Genomic DNA, 7,455 nt, shown 5'->3' with positions numbered 1-7,455 from the left:
GGAGACAAGGAGGCACAGATTAGAGAAATGAGAAAAACATTTTGTTTCACTCCACGTTTTCCCATCATCATCTGAACCATGCTGGCAATCACTCTAGTCCTCCCCAGTGGGCCCCCCCCGCCCCACCGGTTGAGAGCTATTGGCTTAAAGGGAGACGAGCTAAAGTGGCTTGTTTCAGACAGTGAATGAACTGAGGGGCAGCACCAAGGCCAATAAATGTTAGTATGTTTTATTATTTTTTACTGTGACTCATGAAACACTGCCTTAGTATAGTTTATGAATTAAAATGTGCAGCTAGAAATGAGCATAATAGGTCGCCTTTAAATATTGTGCACATTCCACATTGCCTCAACATTTGTTTTACATTACAATTTATAGTATAAATGCCCTTTTATGATGTTTTAAGGATCATAGACCTCCATAGGTGGTGTAATCAGCCAATAAACCACAGCTGATTATTTCCAAAATGTTTATGTTTATGCATAGAGTGCATTTCAGTTGGTTGTCACTTTCCTGCACAAACTTCAGTTCCTTTCAGTAGACCAAAGATTTCCGATTACAGTGATCATAAAAGGACCAAATCATTTACTGGTGACCTTTATTGATGACCTTAGTGTGTGCCTGTACCATTGCTGATCCTGATTTTGCTGAGTTTGTAAAAATTTAAAGGTTTATAAATACTTGTAATGACTGAAGCAGATTTTTTTTTAATTAAAAGAAGCTTTTTCTTCATCTCAGATGTGTGTGTTTTTGCTATTGCATCACCCTCAACCTCACTCACCTTAGGGCTGCAGTCAAATAGTAAAACAAACAAACAAAAAACCCTCTTTTTTTTCCCAGTCTCTTTACCATGACCTTGATGGAAAATGCCACAAATTCAAAGAAAGCTGTGAAGGAAAGTTTATAAGCTCTTAGGAAAAGAGATCCTTGGTGCTCAAATTCCACAGGCGCTTTAATAATGTGACCCTGGATGCTGTAGATGTGGGTCCACTGTGGTCAGATTACAGTGGGCTGAAGACCACAGGAAGCTCATCTTAGATACTTGGCCTGATGTGCTCAGATTGTTTCATGCAGAGAACACCCGGTGCAGGAAAATAAGTATTTGATACACTGCTGACTTTGCAAGTTTTCCCACCTACAACGAATGGAGAGATCTGTAATTTTCATCGTTGGTACACTTCCAAAAAAAAATATTCAGAAAATCACATAGTATGACTTTTAAATAAACAATTTGCATTTTATTGCATGAAATAAGTATTTGATCACCTACCAACCAGCAAGAATTCTGGCTCTCACAGACCTGTTTTTCTTTAAGAAGCCCTCCTATTCTGCACTAATTACCTGTATTAACTGTACCTGTTAGAACTCATTACCTGTATAAAACACACCTGTCCACACACTCAATCACACTCCAACCTCTCCACCATGCCCAAGAGTCAGCTTGACTGCCACTGTTCATGGACTGACTTTCGGCTCTCAGAACTGAGAAAATTATAGGCCAGATCCACTCAAATTACAGTAATGTATTTGTATTAAATGGGCATTTGTGAACTGTATACACAGGAATGCTGTTAGAGGTGACAACTATTTCACTGGATATCTACACAATCTGACTTCTACTGTCTCTCTGGTGACCTACATCCAACTATATTGTACGGTATCTGAAAGAAAAGTGTGCAAAACTTTACCAGGCATAGCATTATGACCACCTGTTTAAATACAAATATGTCTTTAATAACAAGAATTAGTGTCTCAGATGACTCAAATTTTCAAAAGTGTTGCTTCCTTGGGCTATGCTTCTCCACAATACTTTATTTTCAAAACTGTTAGCTTTTTTCAAAGTTCTCATATTATGCACTAGTCACTTGACATGTTATTAGAGCCTTGCCCCCAAAACAGGCAACAATAAAGTTAATATTCTTGAACAGTCAGAACAGACTTTTTTTTTAAACTTGGAGTTGCACAACAATGTGCACCATTGTACATTGTCCTGTTTGTCTTAATTGATCCAATGGTTATTAGGCCAACAGGGTATAGTAGTGGAACAACTTAACTGTCATTTTATTCATACAAAATTTTGGTGAAATTGTTTGTACGATGTTAATATGTTTGTTGATTATGAATCAAAACAATCAAATCAACCTGAAAAGAACTGTCATTGTGATGTTTTCATGGAGTACTCACAGAGGTCATCATTTTGTGAAATTGTGTGTATTCATATAAAACAGCTATTGAGAAAAGTATAAACCTCCTATTTTATTTTCTTAAGTCAGTCAAAAATGTGGCCCAGGGGCCACATATGGCTCACCAAAAGGTCTTTTAGTACAAAAGAACACCAAGAACTTTAAAATCAGGTTTGGAGTTACTTTATGCACATAGATGCTTTGTTTAAACCAAGTACTAAGATATAATAAAATACATTTACTTAAGTACTGAACTAAAATAATTGTTTAAATTTTATGGATCTTTCCCACTTCTACTCCACTACACCTCAGTCTGAAATGGTGCACTCATTAGTATTTGTATGACAGCTTTAGTTCCTGCTTTTCAGTTGAACCTTTTTTCATGTCCTTTCTATGGAGTTAAAACAAAGTTTCTCCAAATGTGATTTTTTTTTTTGATAATTATAGAGGTTGAAGTGTTCTGCTGTACGCTGAGAAATTCTGCTTCATCTGTGATTTTCTCTTAAATGCATCACAGAGACAAAAAGAGGATATTTTTCTGAGCTCCTTGTTTCCACTGTTCTCACATTATAATAATGCTACAAACAGAATGCAAACCACTTAAAACTTTCAGTGTGATATTAGTACTTCTTTTATAAAGAATCTGAATGCTTCCACTGCTTCACCATTTGAGGTGTGTTCAGACAGAAACCTTTGTGAGACATGAACATCTGCTCTCCACTTTGCCATTCTGCCCTCACAGTTCTCACTTCATTTCCTATTATTGGTATGAGTGCTCTCATGCTCACATCACGGTCCTGCTGGAATGATTCCCAACACTATTCCATCCAAGTGAGACACTACAGGTGTTTCCCCACAGTTCCAAGAAATATTCTCAGCTACCAACATCATACTAAAAGTGTATCAGATATATTACTTGTTGTGTACTACATTTATGATTCCACAAAGATGGGAGGAAATTTTCACATATGTAGACTGAAAAACAAAGACAATATAATCTTTTAATTAAAAGCTTGTAAATGCAAATAGTGAATGCAATATCAGCTACTTCTTACCGAAAAGAGCAGGGCACCCAGCACCCTTTCAGTTCTGCTTTCTCCTAGACTAGGGGTCGACAACCCGCGGCTCCGGAGCCGCATGCGGCTCATTCAGGCTTAATCTGCAGCTCTGTGCGGCTCGCGAAAGTAAATTATAAGTATCCAATTGAAGTGCATTTTATTTTTGTCAGTTCAGTTTTTGTTGTAGTTTTAAATTGGAACATTATTGTGATCTTGAAATATTAAAATAAAATAATTTTATTTATCTATTTATTTATTTTCGTTTCTCAATATATGCGTCACTCGCGGTAGCTACCGGCTTCCGCTAGTATTTGCGGGTCTCACTGTTTTGTTTTCCGTGGAAACCGAGTTCAAATGGCTCTTTCCGGATTACAGGTTGCCGACCCCTGCCCTAGACAGAACAAAAGAAGAATTTTAGCTTAATCATTGGTTAGTTTATAAGTCTTTAATAAGCTGTGAATGGTAAATGGACTGGTCTGCTCTATGTTGAGCACTCACAGCACTTTACACAACATGCCTCATTCACACAAGCACTTCTTTCTAAGCTCAACCCAAACAGAAGAAGAAATGCAATTGTCTGCTTTGGCTATTCACCAGAAATGTGTCCTGACAATCTGTTTTTTTTGTCCTAAAAATCACATTAATATACAACTAAATATGTCAGCAAACTTTTCAGTGGTACGGGAACAAATCATTCCTTTTTTCCATCACGCCCCCCCCAACCAGCCGGGGTAGATGGCTGACCCTTCCTGAGCCTGTTCTGCCAGAGGTTTCCTCCTATTAAAGAGAGTTTTTCCTCCCCACTGTCGCCAAGAACTTGCTCAGAGGGGATCTTCTGATTGTTGGGGAGGGCTCTTTAAACCAACCACTTCACTGGCATTAAATTTCAGACTCAGCAAATATGTAAACGGATGACTCCTCACAATCATGACACTACATATGTTATGATGTCAGGAATCATCCATTTATAACATCTTTGCTGAGTCATGTTTGGTTATATATAAATGTAAAGTTTAGAGGTTAACTTATACTTCAATTAGTTTATAGAGATGCGGTTACAGAAGCTAAGCATATACATATTTGCATTTATATTTAGTGTTTACATGTTTTTGTAAGTACATTAGGATGTTTATTGATGCACATTTCAGTGAAGCTTTAATACTGTGTTGAATGTACCTTTGTGGTTTTCCCACATTTACCTAAGGCTATGAGTTTCTGGCTTCTGATTGGTTGTGAGAGTCACACGGGAAGTGGGAACAGGGAAGTTGTCTTGTACACAAGTGTGGTGCAGTAAACAAAGAGGCTGCTGAGAAAATTATCCGTCTCCATCGTGCTGTTTCTTTTAGTTGAAAGAGAATCAGTGGCATATCCTGAATCCTCACATTACAAAAACATGATTTTTAGGACACTGAGACCAAATTTAATAAAAAAAAAAAAATCAAAGTATCTGTGTAAATGTTTTCATATATACTGTAAAAATGTCCTGTTTTATGGTAAAATACTGGCAGCTGTGGTTGCCAGAACTTAACTATAAAAAATATGGTACAACACATGAGAAATGACAGCTAGCTGAGTGTGTGCTCAAAGCAGGTAAATCTCGGCCTGCTTGGGAAGGGTTGAAAGTGTCTCGTTTCCCTCAGGGGTAAAACTGATGCTGAGCTGTCGGCTGAATTTAATCATTTTTATAATCGTTTTAATGTCAATGATTTTAGCAGTGAGTTGGAAGTTTTTAGGAATGATGTTCCCTTACAGTTTGCCTATTGGTCTGGTGGGGCGGTGGCTGATTTTATTAGCACCTTATAAATATGACCCTGTCACACCTGGGGGGGTGCTAAGACCTTGGTGCGACTGTTATTCATTGGCTTTTCATCCACTTTTAATTGTATCCAGCCTCGTATTTTAGCACAGAGGCTGAAAACCCACATCAGTCCCACACTAATATGTTGGGTGCTGGACTTTTTAACAAATAGGTCACAACATGTGAGGGTCAACGGTGTTTTCTCAAATGCTCTTATATAATCTACTGGATCCCCTCAAAGTTGCGTTTTATCACTTCTTTTTTTTTTATACACAAATGTTTGCTGGAGCTGGCACGCAGGGCATCACATACTGAAGTTTGCTGATGACTGTTGTCCTCTCTTTGGTGAGCCATGGAGACTCTGACCATGCTCTGGTGGTTGATGATGTCATACAGTGCTGTAAGTCTTCCTTCCTTGATATTAATGTCAGGAAAACGAAGGAGATGATTATAAATGTTGGTAAAAATCCAGTCACCAATTCTCCTGTAACCATCAACAACCAATTAGTTGAGGTGGTTAATCAGTACAAGTACCTTGGCACGCTGATTGATGATAAACTCATGTTTCAGCCACGGGTTGATGCCGTGTGCAAGATCATCAGAGACTACAGAGACTATATCGAGGGCTTGGAGCCATAGGGGCGTAAGTGACATTTTGGTCAAAATCGATATATATATATATTTATCGATTTTGACCAAAATGTAATAGAAATAAAGAACAGTTATAGAAATAAAGTTATTCAACAAAAACCAAAAAGCTTAAATCTGAATGCACAGAAGAAGTTGGTGCCAAAAGGGTATAAGTGCATTGACAACAAAGACAATATTGTTCATTAAGCACTGTGTCATCAATTTGTAAAAAGGAACATGCTTAAAAAAACTAAAATTAGTATACAAAGAAAGAGCAAGCTATGGTCATTTTTTTGTTTTGGCTCTCCTTTAAAGTTGGCAAAATGTCACTTACACCCCTATGGCTCCAAGCCCTCGATATTTTTATCCTAAGCGCCGAAATTTTAATGTTGACCATACTTTTATGAGAGTGTTTTATTTTTGTTTTATAGAATCTGTTTTAACTTTTTCATTTTTGTGTTGTGTGGGCTTTAAAATTTAAGGTATAGAAATCATCACCAGGAATTTGTTAAACTTTGCAGCAAGTTTGCGGGGGTTTCCCTGAGCAACCTGGACCACAAGAGTCCACTGTTGCCACCAGCACTCTGTGTACAATTTGTTATTGTTTCTATCCAGAACAGTAACAAATTGTAACGCTTATTTATTCAGTTTATTTGACTTCATTATTTAGTTCTGTTGCCTGTCAGTGTTATTTGGTCTGTTCATGAAGTTTAACTGTTTTTGAATGAGCCTCAGTCTGTATTATAGTTCCTGTTTACCTGTCCCACCTGCAGGGCTTTAATCAATAAGATGCACACAAGCTGAACATATAGTGTAGCTCCAGGTTCAAACTGCATGAAACTAGAGCAGTCTGGAACTTCTGTGTTTCTAAGCCTTGTCATTGTTTTTGCTTATCAGTTCGCTCATTAGTTATATTTAATACATTTTCTTTCTCATTAGCATACTGTTTGACCTGCTGTCTGATATTAAATCTCTCTACTCTGCACTGATTTAATGAAAGGATGCTTTTAAGAGACCAACTGAAGTGATGTAAAATTCATCTTTTTGTGTAAACATGGACCTTTGTTCCAGAAAAATAGTATATAAAGATTTTTATTTATCCTAACTCAGAATTTAAATTGGGCAGTGGTGGCCTAGAGGAGAAGAAGAGGGTTCATCACTGATGAGGTTGCTCCCCGGCCGCTTTCTGGCTGCCCCCTGCTCCACGCTGTACTGTGTGTGCTACTTACTCCATGTGTGATGGGTTAAATGCAGAGACTGAAGTTCACTGCATGTATGTGTATGTGACAAATGAAGCTCTTACTTCTTCTTCTTAAATTGTAATTACTGATTAATGTGATTGTACTGTAATTGTACCTATAATATTTTTAATAAAAAATCTGTTCTGCTCATTTCCAACTAACAAGATTCAAGATTCAAGATTCAAGAAGTTTATTGTCATGTACACCGCAAAACACTGTGGTTATGCTGAGCAATGAAATTCTTACTTGCGACTGCTTTACAAACAATTGAAATAAGCAACTAAGTTAAAATAAAATTTAAGAACTAGTATATTAGGAAAGTAAAAGTAGAAAATAAAAATAAATAAATAATAAAGCAAGTGCAATATATACAGATATATACAGATGAAAGAAAGGCAGGTAATCACAGTTTGGTAATCAGTCAGTGGTTCAGTAGCCTGATGGCCTGTGGATAGAAACTGTTTTTTAGTCTGGTTGTTCTTGCTTTTACACTCCTGTAACGTCTGCCAGACGGCAGGAGTGTGAACAGTGTGTGCTGTGGGTGG

The sequence above is a fragment of the Archocentrus centrarchus genome, chromosome 6 (genome assembly GCF_007364275.1).
Source record: "Archocentrus centrarchus isolate MPI-CPG fArcCen1 chromosome 6, fArcCen1, whole genome shotgun sequence".
Classification (NCBI taxonomy): Eukaryota; Metazoa; Chordata; class Actinopteri; order Cichliformes; family Cichlidae; genus Archocentrus; species Archocentrus centrarchus.
Note: the sequence above shows the minus strand (reverse complement) of the source record.